At 34.3% G+C, this 21,705-nt stretch overlaps 1 protein-coding gene across 1 annotated transcript in view; it reads right to left on the bottom strand.

The window, feature by feature from the left end:
• The window catches only part of LRP1B (LDL receptor related protein 1B), a 1,876,868-nt gene that overhangs the window by 415,437 nt on the left and 1,439,726 nt on the right, over positions 1-21,705 (bottom strand). The gene's annotated exons all lie outside the window — the stretch shown is intronic.

Below are 21,705 nucleotides of genomic sequence, written 5' to 3'. Positions count from 1 at the left end.
TAAAATAGACAAAGAATAATCATTCACAGTTTTTACTTATACAACTATACAAGCATAAGTGTTTATAAAACACGTAAGTTATCTAAATTAAAAAAAATACATAACAATACATATCTGGTAGTATGATGAACTCCCTTGGGATGGAAGTGAGTAATAATATAAGGGAATAAAAGTGAAGAAAAAGCCAAGCAAGCAAGTAAATGACTCCAAATCTAGGCAGAATAAGATGTAGATAGGGGCTCCTGGGTGGCTCAGTTGGTTGGGTGTCCGACTCTTGATTTTGGCTCAGGTCATGATCTCACTGTTTGTGGCATTGAGCCCTGTGTCAGACTGTGCTCTGACAGCACAGACCCTGCTTGGAATTCTCTCTCTCCCTCTCTCTTAGTCATGTGTGTCCGTGCACACACACTCTCTCTCTCTCTTAAAATAAACAAACTTAAAAAAAAGAAGATAAATTTTTAAAAATGATAGAGAACAAAGAGAGTTAATTAGAAGGATTGGCAAAACTCCTAAAATTTATCTAATCCACTACTGATGTTAATAAAAATAAAATTTCAGCAGTGAAAGAAAGCCATTTTCTTTGGAATGATTATTTTTTTTTTTTGCACACAAAAAAATACAAGACTATAAGTTATACAAGACTATAAGTTATCAACCAAGAGTTACTTTTTGTGTTTTTGGTATTTGATCTTCTGAAATTAGTTGAAACTCAACAAAAGCTCATACTAAGGCAATAAAAAACAAAAGTTAAAGGTAAATTCCAGAAAACTTTACACAGACTATGATGGAAATGTGCTAGTAATCATGATAACTAAGTATTCATCACAGTGGCATTTAGAAAAGCTCTACTACCTGGTGACTCATGACAAGATTCAGACCTACCTACCTCATATGACCAAAAGTATCACACATAAAACAGTTAAATAAAGGGGCTACAGGTAACATGGTAATTTTTCTTATTGTAAAAAATATTCTTGGGCGCCTGGGTGGCTCAGTCGGTTAAGTGTCTGACTTCAGCTTAGGTCATGATCTCAGGGTTCCTGAGTTGAAGGCCCGTGTCGGGCTCTGTGCTGACAGCTCAGAGCCTGGAGACTGCTTCAGATTCTGTGTCTCCCTCTTTCTCTACCCCTTCCCTGCTTGTACTCTCTCTCTCTCTCTCTCTCTCTCTCTCTCTCTCAAAAATAAACATTAAAACATTAAAAAGATATATTCTTAATGTCTGAAAGACACTGAACAATTTTTACTGTGTGGTATGATTTGGTTTGCCAACTATGCAAATTGATAAAATTAAGAGATTCCCAAATTTCTTAAGACTGAATACTATCTAGGAGAAAAAATAATCAAAATTGAAAACAGTCATGCACTGGTTTTCTGCTTCAAATATTCTCTCCATATTAAAAAATTAGAAAAAGGAAGGAAGGAAGGAAGGAAGGAAGGAAGGAAGGAAGGAAATTTAAAAAAACAAAGAAAGGCAGGGCACCTGGGATGCTCAGTTGGTTAAGCATCCAACTCTTTTTTTTTTTTTTTTAATTTTTTTTTCAACGTTTTTTATTTATTTTTGGGACAGAGAGAGACAGAGCATGAACGGGGGAGGGGCAGAGAGAGAGGGAGACACAGAATCGGAAACAGGCTCCAGGCTCCGAGCCATCAGCCCAGAGCCCGACGCGGGGCTCGAACTCACGGACCGCGAGATCGTGACCTGGCTGAAGTGGGACGCTTAACCGACTGCGCCACCTAGGCGCCCCAAGCATCCAACTCTTAATATGGGCTCAGGTCATGATCTCAGGGTTGTGAGATAGAGCCCCACATCAGGCTCTGTGCTAGGCATGAGCCTGCTTAAGATTCTCTCTCTCCCTCTTCCCCTCCTCTGTTTGCAGATGCATACATGCACGGTCTCTCTCTCAATAAATGAATGAATGAATGAATGAATGACAAAGAAAGGAAATGAAAAGAATGCCTTTTTTGAGAAAATTACAAAGCATCTTTTGCATATTTTACTGCATCATCCATCATCCATTTCTCTCATTTTGGAACACTATTTAAATTAAAAAAAAATACAGGTATCATCATAATATAAGTAGACACTACAGAGAAATAGACAAATGGATCCATAGTTTGTCCAGTAACATAGCATTGTTGCTTATCTCTATGTTTAAGCTGGAAATATATTGCAAAATCCTACACTCAAAATTGTTAAGTGCTTTGTGATATATTTCCCTAATAATCCAATGTAATATCACTGTGTAGTGGCTTTAAGCAAACAGAAAAAAAATTAGAAATAATTCAAATGCTGATACGTGGAATACCTGCCTTTAAAAAGATTAATCTCCCTGATATAGTAAAATGAAACAACTTGTTTCATTTCATGATAATTTCCATACAGCAAATGCAAACTTCAAAAATAATCACTTTTAGGTTTAAACAACCAAATCAGGCCCGACTGTTTGATAACAATCAATACTTTTCATCTTGGCTACAGAGATTAAAGAGCTTTCAAATCAGGACCTGATTAATCATTTCAACTACTATTGTACTACATGAGAATAGCAGGGAAGTTTGTTTACATATATTATTCTAAGAGAAGGTCATGCTATGACATAATCTGACAATGTTGAAATGCAAATGCTTCATTTGGGCATTATTTTTATTCACAGAAAGTTGAACTAAGTTGTCAAATATTTCCTTCTCCCTTGACACCTAAAATAACATGGAAATGTGGTAACTGAAGATTCATTCATATTTAATCATTTCAGAAGGAGCTCTATTTCAAAGAAAAATAGTTTTAGAATTCACATTGCAAAATAGATTCAAATTTATACCTGGTCCAGCATTTCTAACCAACCTAGACTCTAAGGAAATAAGCAAGTAACCACAATATTTATAACTGTGACAACATCCTATACCACAAAGTGAAACTTCTGATAAATAATTAAATACTTTCATAAATGTAAACTTTAATTATTTTCCCCTTTCCTATGGCCTACTTCAGTGGCCACTTGTGCCCATTTTCTTTAATCAGCATATTTGAAACATTTCCTCTACTGCAGGGTCTCATGGGTATACAGAAAAAAATTCCAATTTCAAGGCCACCCTGAAAAAACAACCTTACATGAAGGTTGTGTATACATGATGGCAAATTCCCTAAGCAAGTAAACTCTATACCATGCAGACAATAGGATGCTAAAGTACCAGATACTCATATGAAATTACTGAAGGAGTTCTTTAAGAATAGTTTTTTAAAAATCTGAATAATCTACCAAAAAGCATGGATTTTCCACAATCCTGCCTGCTGGAAATCTATTTCTCTTGTTAAAGGTACATTGTTCAAGTCTTAGAGAATCCTACTTTATACTCTAGTTGTCAACTTCATTCCAAATGAACTGTTCAGTGGAGTACAAATCTTTTAGTAGCATCCATTTATTACACACACACCCATATAAATAACTGTCTGCTGGGATACTGTGGCCAGTGGTGGTATTGGGGGGGGGGGATGTCTCAGCTTTTGCTGAGATATCTATGAAGAGAGTCTTAGTATGTTAATTCTTGACGAGTACTGAAACTCCTTTGTCTTATCTAGTTCAGTTATAAACAAAAAAGTAAGAGAGACCCATACAAACATCTCAAGTCTTGAAAATAGCACTCGGAAAGGGCAACTAGGTGGCTCAGTCGGTTAAGTGCCCGACTTCAGCTCAGGTCATGATCTCACGGTTTGTGAGTTGGAGCCCTGCATTGGGCTCTGTGCTGACAGTGTGGAGCCTGCTTGGGATTCCCTCTCTCTCTCTATCTCTGCCTGTCCTCTGCATGTACACACTCTGTCTTCTTTTCTCTCTCTCTCTCTCAATATAATCAAATACATTTTTTAAAAATAAAACATGGAATAGAACTAATATTTTATTATGATTTTCATTATTGCTTGAGTAAAAAAATGACAAGATATTTATATAATAACCCTATGCTCAGAAATTATAAAATCAGTCAAGCATCCTGATGTCATCACGAAACCATTTCCAAGGACTATTTCCAGAAAACAACTCAGAATACACTTTATTCAAAGTCTTGGCTTAAAAACCAGGACTACATAGAGTGGTTTTCCTAAAATGCTGAACTTTTCTGTCAGTCTACAAAGTATCTTATGAATATCCTAATAAGGAAGTGGGTTTTAAGATGCAAAAAAATGAAAGAAGAAAATACACACACACCAGAAAGAAACTTCATGTTTTCCCATCAGAGAATGACCCTGGGCCAGCAACAAAGTCTCATATAAAGCTAAGCACACGTTTCCTCTATTTACTGAACCTCCAACTTTTTTCCCTTGCATTAAGGTAATACATTTCTTAAAAGTGCTTTATTCAAGTGCATAAGACAGAACATATTTATTATTACAGTTTTTAGCAAAAATTCGGATTCCAAAGCTACTAATATGTTAAAATGGGAAATAAGATAGGGACAAATTTCCAAAAAATAAGGTGTTTTGGCATGCTATGATCTCACATCACATCTCCTTCCTAAGTGATGAAGGAAAGAACAAAGCTTATTTTGTGGTTGCTATCACCATGCCTGGGAAAAAGCAGACAAGCAATAAATCTTAACTGAATAAAAACATGGACAAAAAAATGCAGTGTAGGGAGTCCACTTTGTTGAAAAAAATACATATTTTTAGGTTTTTACCTATGATTACGTTGGCTTAATACCATCCTTCACATATACGCTTCAGACATCATGTACCCTGAGACAGGCAATAGTATTGGTAATTCAGGTTTCATCTACTCTGTGGAAATGTTTACATAAAGAGCAACTGACACATGAGTGTAAGCCTTGGTTTTCTAAGGCTTCAAGCTAGAATTATGAATTCCAAACTCAATTATGTCTATTCTCCTTTCATATACTTTGCATAGTATTGTTAGACTTATTTTAAAATTCAGTTGCTTCTTCATATAATTGCTCTGCTCCATGGAATATGGTATCTCTGTTTGGGCTACTGGAAACATTTGAAAACTCCATGACCTATGTCTCAATACCTTTCAGAATCCATGTGTTCCTTTTTCCCTCTAGCACGTAAATCTTTGTAGTTATACTGAACTTTTTTCTCTCTTTAGCACATACAATTCAGTTCTAACTTTATGCCTTTGCTTGACTCTCAGAACTGTAAGTGATTTCTTTATTCTCTCAGAGCACATGCTTTGTAGCTCCCTTGGGACATTAATTACATTCTTCCTTATTTTGTAGTTATTTATGAGTCTGTCTTCTTCTCTTCTACTGTATAAAACAAAAGGTCTTGAAGGTAGAAACTGTACTGTGCTCATTTCCCAGTCTCCTTTATTATGAAGTATGGTGTTTCACAAACAGTATGAACTCACAAGTTTTTTAATGACGTAAACAATAAACATGAAAACTGAAGAATAAAAACAAACTTCTTATTGGCTAAAATATTAGAATGTGTGATCTCAAATATATGTATATATTTGCTACACAGTATTTTGAAACTTTTATATATTACTTAAAATCACATATTTGAAATTGTATCTAAATTTTAAGGCAACAAAATCAGAATAAATAAATGTATTAATGGAGACTAAGTGCAGAATATTTTTTCTAACATGACTCACGCTGACTGTAATTCAATGATATTATGATCCTTAGAAAGTCACAATCCATTCCAATATTTTAAAAATTTTATTTATTTCATTTGATATTCTCAAACTGTTATTGTTCACATAGACAGCTTGGTTCAAAGCATATTCTACAAATTAAACCAAACATAACTTCTTGTATTTATCCAAGTTGCTTGTAAACCTGCCTCAGAAAGTTTAATATGTCCCTCTATTTGATATAAATTATGTATCTGGCCACCAGATGGTTCAGAGACAAAGCTAACATGGTTTCCAAGGACAAGAGGAAATAGAGAATGCCACAATGGGCCTGGGGAAATGATCAACGCTTATACAGTGAAAGATAATAAAGATAAATTTTCCATATATGTTCTCTCATGAGAGAAAAGTAAAAATCCAGAACTGAGAACCTGAAATATATTGCTGTAAAACCAACCGCATGATGGGAGACTTGAGATATGGGAATAGAATGATAGATTGCCATTAAGGGTTTTGAATGCCAGGTAAGGAGGTTCCTTTGCTTGAGAGTTTGGTCACACTCTTAAAAAAAGAGTCTTGAATAGAATGTTATTATAGTTTCATATTTAGAACAGAATTGGGTATCAAATGTCTGCACTCAAGTGTTTGCTTTGTCATTTAAAGCCATGGTTATGATGGTGGTAATCTGATATCCCAGAACTCATTTTTTATTTTTTTTAATTTTTATTAGTACTACCTCTTAGAGCAAACTAAGAAATTTTAAATGATACAATAAAAGCAATAATTCTATAAACCACAAAGTGTTATTTTTTTTACACAAGGTAGTATGTTAACAATCAAACAATTCTATTGAGTCTATTCCTCCATAAATCATATAGCTACATTAGGGTGTACTATGGCATGTGGGGGGAAACCACTGAGGAGGATTTTGTGATAGTTATGGAAATAAGTAAGAAGAAACTAGAAGAGCTTAGAAAAAGAACAGCAGAATAGGAAACAAAAAGGAAGGAAAAAGATAGTAGGAGAATATAATAAAATTAATTGGGAGTTGCAAAGAAACTAATCATGTGCCAGAATTTCATTTTCATTTTTCACCTAACATTCAACAACTAATCATAAAGCACTTACTAAGTGCTAGGCATACTAAAACTAAAGGAATAATCATTTATTTTACTGACATACTTTTTCATGAATAATAATTCATTTCTGTTTTGTTTTGTTTTCTTTTGGTTTTGGTTTTTGATCAAAGTAGCATGAGATCCCTTTTAAATACCATTATTTGTAATATTATTGAGTAAGTTTTGGAAAACTGGTCTAAAGATTAAGGATTTTTGTCCTCAAAACTGTTTAGATGGTTTGAAATTGTTCATGCTTTCAAAATACATCACTCAAAGAGATAGTCATAGTCACATACATACTAATTTATATCATTGCTATTGTTTTTACACATTGGACGATCTTTAACCACTATAAAGTTATAAAGTTAAAGTAAACCTCTCAGTTTCCCCATGCGAATTCATAATACTACCTCTAAATGGTAGATGTTTAGAGGACAGAATAAAATAAAATGGAATCAAATTAAAAGTAGAAAATTTATTATGTGTATTTATATCCATTCCCTCCTTAAGCTTCACTAAAACATCAGTGAAATGACAGGAAGAAATTTTTTGAAAGTAATAAGCCCTAACACACAAAAAAAGAAAAAAAATGGAGATGATACAAGTGAGAGAAGACAGAGAAGTGGTCAAGTGGCTAGACCGTATAACGCTAAGTGGTAAGATACAGGAAACAACTCTCCAAACTTGAGGTATTAATAGCAACAGATATTTGTAAAAATGGAGATAAACTTAATGGTTAAAACAGGATCAGTGGAAGGTCTATTTAAGAGGCAGTAATATCCCCAGATTCTCTCCGTACTTTATATAGATAGACTCTGCAGAAGCTCCTGCTATAGAATTTTAGATATTTTTTTTTTTTCAAATATCAAGCATAGGGTAATCATAGCATCTCTGAATTGAGTAATCAAAACCACGGTTAATGGCAACAGTAGTATGCTTAAAATAAGGAGATCACTTTGCATATTGAGACACCCTTCTCGAATTTCCTCTAAAAATAATGACAGCTAGAATTCTATCTTCCAGGCAGTGACTATAAGTATCTAACCAGGACACTATTACTATCATAAGAGAAAAGATCTAGAGATCTGATATGGGGAGTTCCCCAAAACAGAAAGTTCCAACCAGATGACTCCATTATTTGAGAAGCAACCTGTCTGCCTGCCTGCCATACCTACAGAAATTCTAATCAACTGTTTATTGCTCCATCATTAAATATGAGTGAAAGAGCCTTATATATGTGAAGAAAACCTTTAACATAAAATAAAGTGGCTAATTCAAATAGGAAAATTAAAAAAAAAAAAAACCCTTAGGATAAATAGAACCTATGCATAAAGACATTAAGTTCAAAGAAATTACTGTTCGCATTCCCAGAGAGATAAGAAAACTACTGCATCCGTGAAATAAGAATAAGGGGATATAAAAAAGAACACTTAGAAAACAAAAAAAGAACTTGTGAAAATTCAAAAAAAAAAAATCACACCAGAAATGAAAAACTCAATGGAAGAACTGGAAAATCAAGCTAAAAAAATAATATACAATGTCAAAGAAATTAAAAAGCAACTGATACAATGTATAGGAATAAAGAAAAAACAACTCAAACAATAGATAGGAATAAACCCACACCATGGCTTATCATCATGAAACTTCAGAACACTTTTGACAAAGATTCATAAAAATTCTGGGGAGATGAGTGGAAGACATTTCATAAGTTTCTCAAATATTCTAAAAAGCAAAACTTTAGGTTATAAAACTCTAGAATAATAAGAGAAAATGATTTGCAAATTAAAATTCTATAAACAAAACTATCAAGTATGAGGATAGAATAAAGGCATTTTTATACAGGCATTATTCATTTCATTGCACTTAGCTTTACTGCGCTTCACAGATACTATGATTTCTACAAAATGAAGGTTTGTGGCAGCCTTGCATCTGGCAAGTCCCTCGGTGCCATTTCTCCAACAGTGTTACTTACTTTGTGTCTGTGTCCATAATACTTTAAGATGTAAATTTTGGTAATTCTCACAATATTTCAATATATAATACTATAATAACTGTAATACTATAACAACTATAATAACTGTTTTGGAGCACTTCAAACTTTACCCATATAAGATGGCAGGCAAACTTATTAAATGTGTGTCTTCTGACTACTCTACCAACCGGCCATTATCCCATCTCTCTTCTTCTCCTCAGGTCTCCCTATTCCCTGAGACACAACAATATTTGAATTAGGCCAACTTAATAATCCAACAATGGCTTCTAAGCGTTCAAGAGAACGGAAAAGTCACACATCGCTCAGTTTACATTAAAAGCTAAAATGATTAAGTTTATTGAGAAAGGTATGTCAAGAACTGAGATAGTCTGAAAGTCAGGCCTCTTAAGCTTAACATTGAGCCAAGTTGTGATGGTTAAGGAAACGTTCTTAAATGAAAACAAACAAACAAACAAACAAAAAAGTGCTACTCCAGTGAACACACCAATGATGAGAAAGCAAAACACCCTTAATGCTGATATGGAGAAAGTTTTAATGGTCTTCGAAACCCCCTTTCTCTCACACACATTTGTTAATATTCATGGTTTCATTGTCTCTTTCTGCATGTCCCTCATGCTTGTAAGTCTTCTGATCCTAAGAAAATGGAGCAAGGACCCTTACAGTCTAGATAGGCTGAGAACTTTGCAAATCATCAAGTCCTATTTCCATCTTGCTTTACAATTCTTCCCTCAATTTATCTCTTTTCTTTGCATTTTATTATATAAGCATAAAGAAGAAACCAGGAACACCTTTAACATTTTGCATAGAAATATTTTCAGATAAATATCCAAGTTCATTGCCTACAACATCTGTTTTCTACAGAACTATTTTCTATATAACTGTTTCTAATAACATGTTCTTCATTTCTTTCTGAGCCCTCAATAACAGCACTCTTAATCTCAGTATTTATAACAACAGTTTGGGTAGGATGACTTAAGTATTCTCTAACACAACACAGTTTTCTTTTGTTTTTACCATACTCATCACTTCCTCTATGTACTCATTACCAACATCCTTAACATCCATATATCTATTAGCAGTCTATTTAAGACAATGTAGGCTTTTTCTATTATTGTCCTCAAAATTCCTCCAGCTTCTACTCATTACCCAATTACAAAACCAATTCCACATTTTCAGCTATTTTTTGTAGCAACATAACACTTTCAGGCAACAAATTCTGTATTATTTGTTTCCTATTGCTGCTGGAACAAATCACTAAAAATGTAGTGGTTTTAAACAATACAAGTTCATCATTTCACAATTCTGGAGGTCAGAAGTTCAAAACTGGTCTTGCAGTCAAGGTGTCCACAGAACTGGTACCTTTTAGAGACTGTCAGGGATAATCTGTTCTTTGTATCTTCTAGCTTCTAGAGGCAGATGACACTCCTTGGCTTGGGGCCGCATTGCTCTAATCTTTGTTTCTATTACCATATCACTTTTTCTCTCTGACTTCTGACTCTCCTGTCTTTTTCTTATAAGGATTCTTGTGATGTCATCAGATGTACTAGGATTTTCTAGGACAGTCTCCCTTACTTAGTCACCCGATTGTATTTTAATCACATCTACAAAATACCCTCCTCAAATTTCCTCTAGGACACCTAGATGATTTTGTGACTGAATGACTAAGAACTATAGTCTAGTCAAGTTGGCACATTAAACCGACCATCATACTTGGGTAGAACATTTATAAACTAAATTTTAAAAGAACAAGGCTAATAGTAATAGTAAAGTGGTAATTAGATTGTATGGATTTGCTCAATGTATCATACATTGCTGATAAGTTAGTTATTCTAAAAGGATAAACAATTCAACACAGAAAGAAAAGTATGACAAAATAAATATTGTCTCTATAAAGCACATCTGATTAAGTTATATTACAAATTTAACCAGGTTCATGTCCTATTATTCTTAGTATGCTTAAGGCTACCAAATAATTTTCAATTATGACATGTTTTGATGAAATATAATTTTATTGCCTAAAATGGTATTTAAAATTAGGTAAGCATGAGGTCAGTCATCAGCTGTATCTCTGTCTATAACATAAATTGGACTTGTTGATTTAAAACAATACAGAGAAGTTATTCTCCTTTTAAAGTCAAATTGTGATAAATGAAACTAGAAAATTTAGAATGAATACAATAAATTTAAATAGCTTTTGATAAGAAAAGTCCATGAAGCTTAAGAGGAAGGCTATGTTTTCATATGAATCACAGCTGGTGTTCTGCTGGAACACTTCTCAGTGAGAGTTATCCCAAGGTTCACAAATATGATCATTTTTCTTAATCTAGTAGAGCTAATTTACTTCAAGTAAAGTAGTAGGTGTATAATTTACCTCTCATAGCAGGCAATCATATTGTAATTAAGCCCTAGGTAAAATATATAAGAATACAATGTGTATTTATCCTGCTACACGTAAAAAAAAAATCTCCAATCCATTGGTTTCAAAACATATGCTTTAAAAATGTGAAGCATTTTTTTAGATAATCCTCTTGTTAAAATCTGGCCACTGATTCTTATATGTTACTTTTAAACTCCATTATTTATGATACTTTTAAAAATCACTCCATTGATTATCATGTGCAGTGGACTCTTGATCAATTCAACGATTAGGGGTACTAACCCCCTGCACAGTCAAAAATCTGCATATAACTTTGACTCCCCCCAGACTTGACTAGTAATAGCCTATTGTTGACCAGAAGCCTTACCAAAGACATTAATATTCGATTAACATGTTTTGTATGTTATATACATTATATACCGCCTTCACAGAATAGAGAAAATAAAATGTTATTAAGGAAATCATAAGGAAGAGAAAATAAATTTACAGTATTGTATTTATTTTAAAAAATCCATGTATAAGTGGAATTGTGCAGTTCAAACCCATGTTGTTCAAGGGTCGACTGATTATATTGTCGTCCAACAGACTCTTCCACAATATTGCAAACAAGGAATGCACTGAAATAAAAATGGACATTTTGACCTTCACCTCAAAATATAGTTGATCTTTTCATTACAATTTTGGATTTTTGAAATTAAAAGATAAATCATTTCAGGTTGAGAAATGGTGAACAAATTTAGTCTGATGTATAGGAGATTTGAATTAAAAAAAATAGTTTCAGTTAATGTCATTTTTAAAAAGTAGGTAAATTTCTATTTATCAACTTACGGTACCAAATAGCCATTAATTAATCATTTATTACCTCACAGGACATTTCTCCTTGCTCACACAAATTGTGAAATGAGAAAGGGCACAGAAAAAAAAGAAGCACTTTTCATGCAATAAATATTTATTGTGTACCTATTATGTACCAAACACTATCCTTAAACAGTAGGGATATAGTAAACAATGTTTTAACTTTCTAGATTTTCCAAAACATGTTTTTCAAATCAAAATATCAATGTACCAAAAACAAATGGACCATCATTGCAATTCATTTGTGGTGAATACCATTCATACATACAACCATGGCACTTATTAGGGAAGAAAAGCAAGCTTGTGGAGTTCTAGTAAAGATGTTTAAAAAAGAGTAGTCTGAGGTGGCACAAAAACAGACACTTAGATCAATGGAACAAAATAGAGAACCCAGAAATGGACCCACAAACATATGGCCAAGTACTTTGACAAAGCAAGAAAGAATATCCAATGGGATAAAGACAGTCTCTTCAGCAAGTCATGCTGGGAAAACTGGACAGCAACACGCAAAGAATGAACCTAGAACACTTTCTTACATCATATACAAAAATAAACAAAAATGGATGAAAGACCTAAATGTTAAGACAGGAAGCCACCAAAATCCTTGAGGAGAAAGCAGGTAAAAACCTCTTTGATCTTGGCTGCCACAACATCTTACTCAATATGTCTCCAGAGGTAAGGGAAACAAAAGCAAAAATGAACTATTGGGAACTCATCAAAATAAAAAGCTTCTGCACAACAAAGGAAACAATCAGCAAAACTAAAAGGCAACTGACAGAATGGGAGAAGATATTTGCAAACAACGTATCAATTTATCACACTCAACACCCAAAAAACAAACAATTCAGTGAAGAAATGGGCAAAAGACATGAATAGACACTTCTCCAAAGAAGACATCCAGATGGCCAACCGACACATGAAAAAATGCTCAATATCATTCATCATCATGGAAATACAAATCAAAACCACAATGAAATACCACCTTACACCTTTCAGAATGGCTCACATTAACAACTTAGGCAACAACAGATGTTGGTGAGGATGCGGAGAAAGAGTATCTCTTTTGCATTGTTGGTGGGAATGCAAGCTGGTGCAGCCACTCTGGAAAATAGTATAGAGGTTCTTCAAAAATTAAAACTAGAACTTCCCTATGACCCAGCAATTGCACTACTAGGTATTTAACCAAGGGATACAGGTAAGCTGTTTCGAAGGGATACATACACCCCAATGTTTATAGCAGCACTATCAACAATAGCCAAAGTATGGAAAGAGACCAAATGTCCATCGATGGATGAATGGATAAAGAAGATGTGGTATATATATACAATGGAGTATTACTTGGCAATTAAAAAAAAAGTGAAATCTTGCCATTTGCAACCATGTGGATGGAACTAGAGGGTATTATGCTAAGCGAAGTTAGTCAGAGAAAGACAAATACCATATGACTTCACTCATATGAGGACTTTAAGATACAAAACAGGTTAACATAAGGGAAGGAAAGTAAACATAATATAAAAACAGGGAAGGGGACAAAACATAAGAGACTCTTAAATATGGAGAACAAACAGAGGGTTGCTGGAGGGGTTGTGGGAGGGGGGATGGGCTAAATGGGTAACGGGCATTAAGGAATCTGCTCCTGAAATCATTGCTGCACTATATGCTAACTAACTTGGATGTAACTTAAAAAAAAATAAATATAAAAAAAAGAGTAGTCTGAGATCCAAGCATACCAGGTGAAATGGATGACACAGTGTCATGAAACTCAGGTGGGAACGGGAACTCAGGGTTTCAAAAGTAGAGTGATCAACAATGTCAAATGAAATGAGGTCACTGACTTTGTCAAGCACAGTCATTGATAGTGTCTACTATCAGAGTTATGAGACAGCACGTGACATAGCCATAGTTAAAGGAGTAGAAGAGTCTGAGTGAGTGGCCATAGGTTACTCGTTTAGGTTGTGAGAGGAAAGGTGGAAAGGAGAAAGGAAAGCAGGGAAGAAGATGGGTTTGTTTATGGTCTTATTTTTAATGTGAAGGAGAAAAGAGCATGATTTTAGGTTTGAGAGGGGAGCTACTGGACAGAAGAAATAAAACATGAGAAGAGGTGGAAATCATGTGTATAAGGAAGCAACGGGTTCAACAGCATAGATATAAGATTTACGCTTGAAACGTCACTTTCTACAATTAAAAAGTGGAAGAAGATGGAAAATGAGTAAATAATAAAGTGAATAATTATGATAGATAAATAATGATAAAGGGAATAATAGTCACAATTATTTGAAAACTGTGTGTGTCTATATATATATATACACACACACACATATATACACATATACATGTATACATACACACATATATATACATACATACACACACACACACAAATACACACACACATACAGTCACACACACACAAACAGTACTAAGTACCTGATATGTTGTTGTAGATACTATTATTATCCTTATTTTACAGATGAAGAAACTAAGGCTTAGAGGGGTTAATAATTTGTAGAAGGCACACAATTACTAAGAAGCAGAGCCACGATTTGAACCCAGGGAATCATTTGAGAGTCCAGAGTCTTATCCACAATACTTTTATGAACCTGACAAATTCATTAAACTGAAAAGAGGAAAACTGAGGAAATTAACCCATCTACTTTTGCGTGTAAGGAGAAAAGATATTCATTGAGAATGGTGGGAACAGGTATAAAAAGAGTTTATGATAAAGAAAACTATGGTCTCACATGTGTAGATATGTTTGTGTGTGTGTTCTTTCATAAAATATCTTTGCTTTGGAATGAGAAACTAATAAAATTTTGTGGAATTTTAATAGGTATTTATCAGAAAGATTACTTTTACTAAATTCTTTATTTTGGTTGTAGTGTTCACTTCTTGCCTGTGAGGCTTTCAAAATAATCATAGGTTTTAATGTTTTTAAACCTCAGAATATATTAGTCTTTAAGACTGGACAATATGTTCAATTTTTATTTTCCCTTAAGGAAGCAAAAGGTATTCTACATATGACTAGCTCCAAGTCCACATATGTATTTGCCCCAAAAAATGATCCACTCGTTCCTTCTTTTGAATATTGGATGAGTTTGCTAGGGCTGCCGTAACAAAATACCACAGACTGGGTGGCTTAAACAACAGAAATGTATTTTCTCACAGTTCTGGAGACAAGGTGTCAGCAGATGTGGTGTTTTTCTAAAGCCTCTATCCTTGGCTTGAAAATGGCTGCATTCTCACTGTGCGCTCACATTGTCATCCTCAGACTGTGGTGTCTGTGTCCTAATCTCCTCCCCTTATAAGAATGAGTCATATTGGATTAGGGCCCATCCACATGACCTTATTTTACCTTAGTTACCTCTTTACATAGAGTCTAAAATATAATTGCATTTTTGAAGTACCGGGGGCTTAAGGTTTCAAAATATGAATTTGGAGGTGGAAGGGGAACAGTTTGGTTCATAACAAACATCATTAAAAGAAGCTTAAATTTTTGTTCATTGGTCTGGTCAGAACCTGAGGAGAGTTACTTCAAGAGCAGATTTGGGGCTATCATTTTCCTCAGCATCTTCATACTTTGGAATGAAAATGAGCTGATAATTTTGAACTTTGATGCTCTGATACTCATTTTTCCTTACTAATAAGAGAATGAAGTTAAAAATAATTAGCACATTTAGTGTTTCAGGAATCAAGGGGGAAGAAAAAGTCAGGACCCTTCCACATTGTGACTTTGTCAAAGCAGCAAGAAACTTTCTCCAGGGGCTGCTTCAGGATGAGTTTTAAGATCCACGTTACAATCAAAGATTCACCTTTACAATAAAAAAGTGCTGCTTCTTGACTGGAATAGTTTGGGCCAGGCACTGTGGCAAGCACCCTGTTGTCACTGTTTTCATTAATCCTCAAACTGTTAGTTGGTGCTGATAGCTTCCCTAATTTTCAGTTAGGGCTTAAACGGACTGTAACACAATGGTGAACAGAACCTGTACTTGAATCCAAGTCTCACTTATTTGAAAGCTCATTCTTTTAATCTTAGCAGAATATTACCTTGCCAAAGATCTTTAGGTGTCAATGAACAAAATGATGATGAGGACTAAATACTGTGACGCAGAACTTGATTACCGAAGTGAATAAGACAAATCTCTAAAAAACCTGATTTTGTGATGGCAATGAATAAGGAAAGATTCGAAATCGATATCTGAACCTTTAAATATGATTTGTACTCTTTCGCAGAAAGTATTAAAACTCCCACAATCATGCAAATGACTACTGATTGTATGGAACTTATATGGCAGCACTTCACAAAAAGGTTTGCTACATTAAATACATGTGTAAAGCTAAGCTACATTGGTCATGAGAAAATATGACTCTATAACGTTGATCTATCAGCAGCATTCTAGCATTCTTCAACAAAGTGTTACCCCATTTATGATGGCTAGCAAAGAGAAGACATATTTTGTTTATGGTTCATGTTTTTTCAATGCTAGCAATTTTTGCCAGTATTATATATAAATTGCATTATTTCTGATTTTCCAAATGAAGAGTACTCAAGAAATGTCCCCATAAAATATTTAGCATATATTAAATGCACAATAAATATTTTGGAACAAATGAAATAGTTAAAGCAAAAGAAAAAAATCAATAAAGAAGCATCATCTATCAAGTTATGCACACCTAAATTCAAAAGAGTAACAGCTCATGTTAATAAAGGATATTTTCATAGCAGTGAAATAAAGCACTCCAGTATTTTCTGTGAAGAAATAAATATGATTTCTATGGATTTCTAAAACTGATGTAAAGCCCTTGTGCTAAAGAGTAGAGTTCAAGGAAAGAAATTCTATTAGTTATGAAATGATAGAGCCTTTAATATTTCATTTCAAACGAGACTAAGCAGACTCTGTTCTGGGTAGGTACTAAAAGAATATTTGACAAATTGAATTAAATAAGGCAAGAATAAAAACGATAATTTAACATTAGAGTCTATAAGGAAGTGATAATTTCAGATTGCAATATTATCTTGTGCAAAAGTATTATACTACTTGACAACTACTGTGATTCAGTCTCCTCGGTTGAAGATAAGAAAATATTAAGTTTAGGCAAAGCTCATCTTATATTAGGATGATTCAAATCCAGACACTCAATTCATTTCCAGCTTTACTACCAAACCAATCACTTTTTCAAGGAACTCAATCACAAAGAAAAAAGGACCACTTACTGTGTATTCACCAAGTAAGGTAGTTATATATATTCAATTCATATGCTATGTCCAAGAAATGTTTTGCATGGGGAAAACAAGAATGGCATATGTGGACATAACTGTAAACCATATTAAGTCACTTCTATTTTAAGAAACCATCTGTCACCAGGTGATTTTAAAGTAAGATAGATGTTTGTTGTCTTAATATTATTCTCAGAAAATATTAATAACCTGATGCATATGCAAAAGCCATTGACTTGCCCTTATGTTATCGGTCAGAGTTCCATTAGAATGCAACAAAACTGTCAGTTTAGACCATCTATTCCACACAGTCCCTTAATCATCCCAAATGGCAGAGATTTCATTTTACTCTGAGTGCCTATAAAATTTCTGCTTAGACTCATACCACCCTTGTGTCATACAAACTTGTTATTTCTACTGGTAAAATTTCCACTACTACCTTGCTAATTCCACAAGGGCAAGAATCTTGATTTTCAAAGAGCATAGTTCCTTTCTTTGGTGAGTAGTCACTGGTTGCTTACTAAGTAAGCAACTCTACAGTCAGTGTCAGAATGCCCCCAAAGGCGTTTGCAATAGCAATCAATGCAGTATCCTGAGGACCTACAATAGGCCTGGGGAGAGATATACTCATGTACAAGGTACAGTGTCTGCTCTAATACAACAAAGCAGCTCTTTTAATAATAATAATAATAATAATAATAATAATAATGGTTGCATACTGTAGAAAGTATGAAAGACATGCTTCTATCTGGATTGAAACGAGTGAGGGTGTGTGTGTGTGTGTGTGTGTGTGTGTGTGTGTGGCATGTGGGTATTGAGAAAGAGTTAAACTGGAACTGCAATGTGAACATAAGTTAACCAAGTGAAATATAGGTAAGGAAAAGCACATTCAAATTTATCTAGAGGCAAGAGAGAGAATGATCTACTCAGTACATGTGACTGTTTAGCAGAGTTGACAATAAAGCTAACAGAATGGTATAATTTGGATATATATTTCAGAATAGAGATCTATCCTCCCTTATCTCTGAATCTATGTAGTTCATATATGAAACTATATAGAAAGAAAACCCTGAATTACAGGATGTAGAAAACTAATGCATTGCTTTATACTTCCCATAGTTTAAATACCCTTTTGGCATTACTTCCTATTCAGAATGATAGACTGTGTTATGTAATTTGCTAATACAATCTGAATTTTGCTGCTTTCCAATTTGTTCCCTTGTGCTGTGAGTATATGTAATAATAGCAATGCAGGTAATTCACAGAGTGAGGAAAATGTTATAGAATTTACACCATAAGTTAAAAATAAGTGTCTAATACTATATAAAAGATTTTTAATCAATTATTGAATTTGGCTTATTTGTAAAAATACATGGTTCATGCCATTCTGGTGAAAAATTTCTTGGGACATTATGCTTCTTTTTTTATTAATTCTGAAACAAATGTTCATTTTCTCATTGAACTCTGTTCTCTACTTAACACTGGCAGAGTATGAAGGTTATTGCTGATGTCTTTCAAATGTGGATTAAATTAATCTCATTTCCCCTTTTCATCCACAAAACTAACAGGAACTTTTACAGGTACCAACTGTTTCAGACTTAAGTACCTCTGTCATCTCAAGTAGGAAGGTTATCATCAGATGACCCGCCTTGTCAATCCTGACCCCATGTCTAGCCCATGCAAATCCCAGGGTTTTGTGAATATAGCAAAAACACAGAACTTTACACTCTACAAACCTACAAAGGTTTTGCCATTTCAGACTTCCATGGATTAATTATAAATTCTGTTCTTAGCCATCACTTTACACATATAGGTTTCTAAGCAACATTATCCTGCTGGTTCAAAAGGGAGAAGGCAAAAAGGAACTTATAAAAATGCTTTATTACACAACACAGTCATTCTTGTATATCTGATGCATATTTATATTTGCCAATATTCCTTTCTATTTTTTTCAGGTTTGATTTGTTTTGGCACTCAACCAAACATAAGTTACCAGTAGAATTCAAGTTGCAGAGGGTGGGAAATAGAGAAGTATTTGAATCTTTGGAAAATCAAATGCTTCTAACAATAGAATTCATTCTGTCATCTTGAATATATCACTTTCTATTATTTTTTTCCGTATCCACCCCCAAAAGTAGCACTTTTGCTACTCGTATAAGCATATTCTATTACTATAGCACAAGCACCTTCTGTCATGTAATTTCAAGACAAAAACTCTGACAATGTCCAGAACATGCCAGAGTCCAGTGTATAAGCCCAGTAAACACTGTGAGGTGATTAAAGAACTTTGGAGACCTATGTCCTTTTCACCCATAGAGGTCCTCTTCTTATGGACCCTCTAATTTCTTTATTCATAGTATTTGAAACTTTGAAGAGAGAAATCACCTATGTACTTCAAAATCTTTGTATATTACTGTGGCCATTTTGCATGCTGGCTGGATTCTACTAATTTATAATAATGAAGCTTTAAAAAAATTTTTTTACAAGTTTATTTATTTATTTTGAGACAGAGAAAGCATGAGCAGGGGAGGGCCAGAGAGAGATGGAGACAGAATCCCAAGTAGGCTCCACACTCAGCACTGAGCCCGATGTGAAGCTCTATCCCATGAACTGTGAGATCATGACCTGAGTTGAAATCAAGAATTGGATGCTCAATTGACTGAGCCACCCAGGTGCCTCATAATAATGAAGTTTTAAAAAAAATGAATCAGTTAAGGAAAATGAAAACAAACACTCATAATGGTTTATGTTAATTGAGTGCTGACTAAATACTAGGCTCTGTTCTAAGCAAGAAATATTAATTCACTGAATCTCATCAACCCTCTGAGATTGCTACTAGCATTATCCCTATTTCTCAAAGGAGAAAATGAGGCAAGGAGAGGTAAATAATTTCCTGAGGATGCAGCCTGTAAGTGGTGAAAAGCAAGGAAGGGGCCAGGCTGAATTCAACTAGATATTCTGGCTCTAGAATCGTTAGAAACTCTGCTTTTAACCAATATCCTATACTGCCTTTTCCACTTTTTCACAGAAATTTAAGTCTCCAATCCCCCTCCTTCTGCTAATCTCAAGTCCAACTAGTCAAGCAATTGAAGTCACAGAATTCCTTTTACTCTGCAAATGAAGTTTTCAAACAAGTCCTTTAACAACCTAATTTTATGGCTAACACATAACCAATTCACAATAAAGTTAGTTATTTTTATGATCTACCAAGTGATGAGTACTGTTTTAGATTATAAAGGGCATAGAAAAGAGTATATGCAATAGACCCTTCCAAGGAGAACTTGACATTTCTTTGGAGAGATCATATAGACAAAAATGAAACAAAGGAAAGTCCATAGGATAATAACTAAGGAGGTGATAAGGATGTGAAGCACACATGGCAAGCCCTGAATGTTTTTCAAAAGAAGGAAATCACTGTGGGCTGCAGTTCTAGGGGGAAAAAATGCATTCCTTAACTGTATGGAGGGATTTGAGCTGAATTATAAAGATTCTCCAAAATAAAGACCATTTGAAAGGCTATAATGTCTCTTTCATTGTAATGTAACAACATAAGTAAAGATGTGGAATTTGAAAAAGAACATGGTATATTCATGAGACAAAAAATGGTGTGAACAGGACTGGACGAAAGGGTAAATTTGACATAGAGATTTCTGGTGACATGGATCACCTAGATTGAGATTATACCTAGAAAGGAGGTAATGGATTATACTTTGAGATGCAGAAAATAGGGAATCAATCAGTGTTTTAAGGGGGAACTCAATGAAAGCATTTTGTGCATGATATGTAGAAACTTCTAGAGAATCAAGGCAGAAAAAGGATAGAAACATGGCCTATGATGATGACAGTGCTTAAGAAAAAATACTCAATGTAAATGATTAGGGGGTAGAGGAACAGAGATAGTTAATAATCGCGAGGTTAGATTCTGACTGGTTTTAAAAAAGTAATAATTTCACTAACAATAAAAATAGGAGAGGTTCCCATTTTTAGGCTGGGGACTGACTTTGGTATGTTAAATTATGAGCTGACATTAAGAATATTAAAGGGAATTTTCATGCTCTTCTAGTAGTGAGGAGATAAACTGGCAAATTTGGAGTCGGGGTAATATTAAATAATGAGAGTACCAGTATGAATCATCACAATGATTGAGCTCTTTAAAAGGGAAAATATACCCATGAGTAGGGAGAAAGTTTCTGCAGGAACTGCACTTCTACATTCAGAAACCGAAGACATAGAAAGCAGTATTTGATGGTTTAGGAAAGTGATAGGGACACCAATACATGACTTATCTCTTAGTCCAGGTTTAGGAAAAAAAAAAGAGAATGGTCAATAGAGAAGTAATGGAAGTGTGCAGTGGAAATGTAGGATAATAATTATAATGCGGATAAAGATAGTAAAGCAGGTTAACATATGTTAGAATAGGCTGGATGTAGTGTAATCAGATTGTGTTCAGGAAGAGAAGAAACACTATGCCCCAGGAGCAATCAGACCCAGGCTGTTGTCAAGTTATAGTGGAAAGTGAAAACAAAGAACAAGGTCAAAACGTGTTATCAAAAATTATG

This window comes from Panthera uncia (genome assembly GCF_023721935.1).
Source record: "Panthera uncia isolate 11264 chromosome C1 unlocalized genomic scaffold, Puncia_PCG_1.0 HiC_scaffold_3, whole genome shotgun sequence".
In the NCBI taxonomy this organism is placed as follows: domain Eukaryota; kingdom Metazoa; phylum Chordata; class Mammalia; order Carnivora; family Felidae; genus Panthera; species Panthera uncia.
The sequence above is the reverse complement of the archived record's forward strand: the minus strand, read 5'-3'. Positions and strand labels throughout refer to the sequence as shown.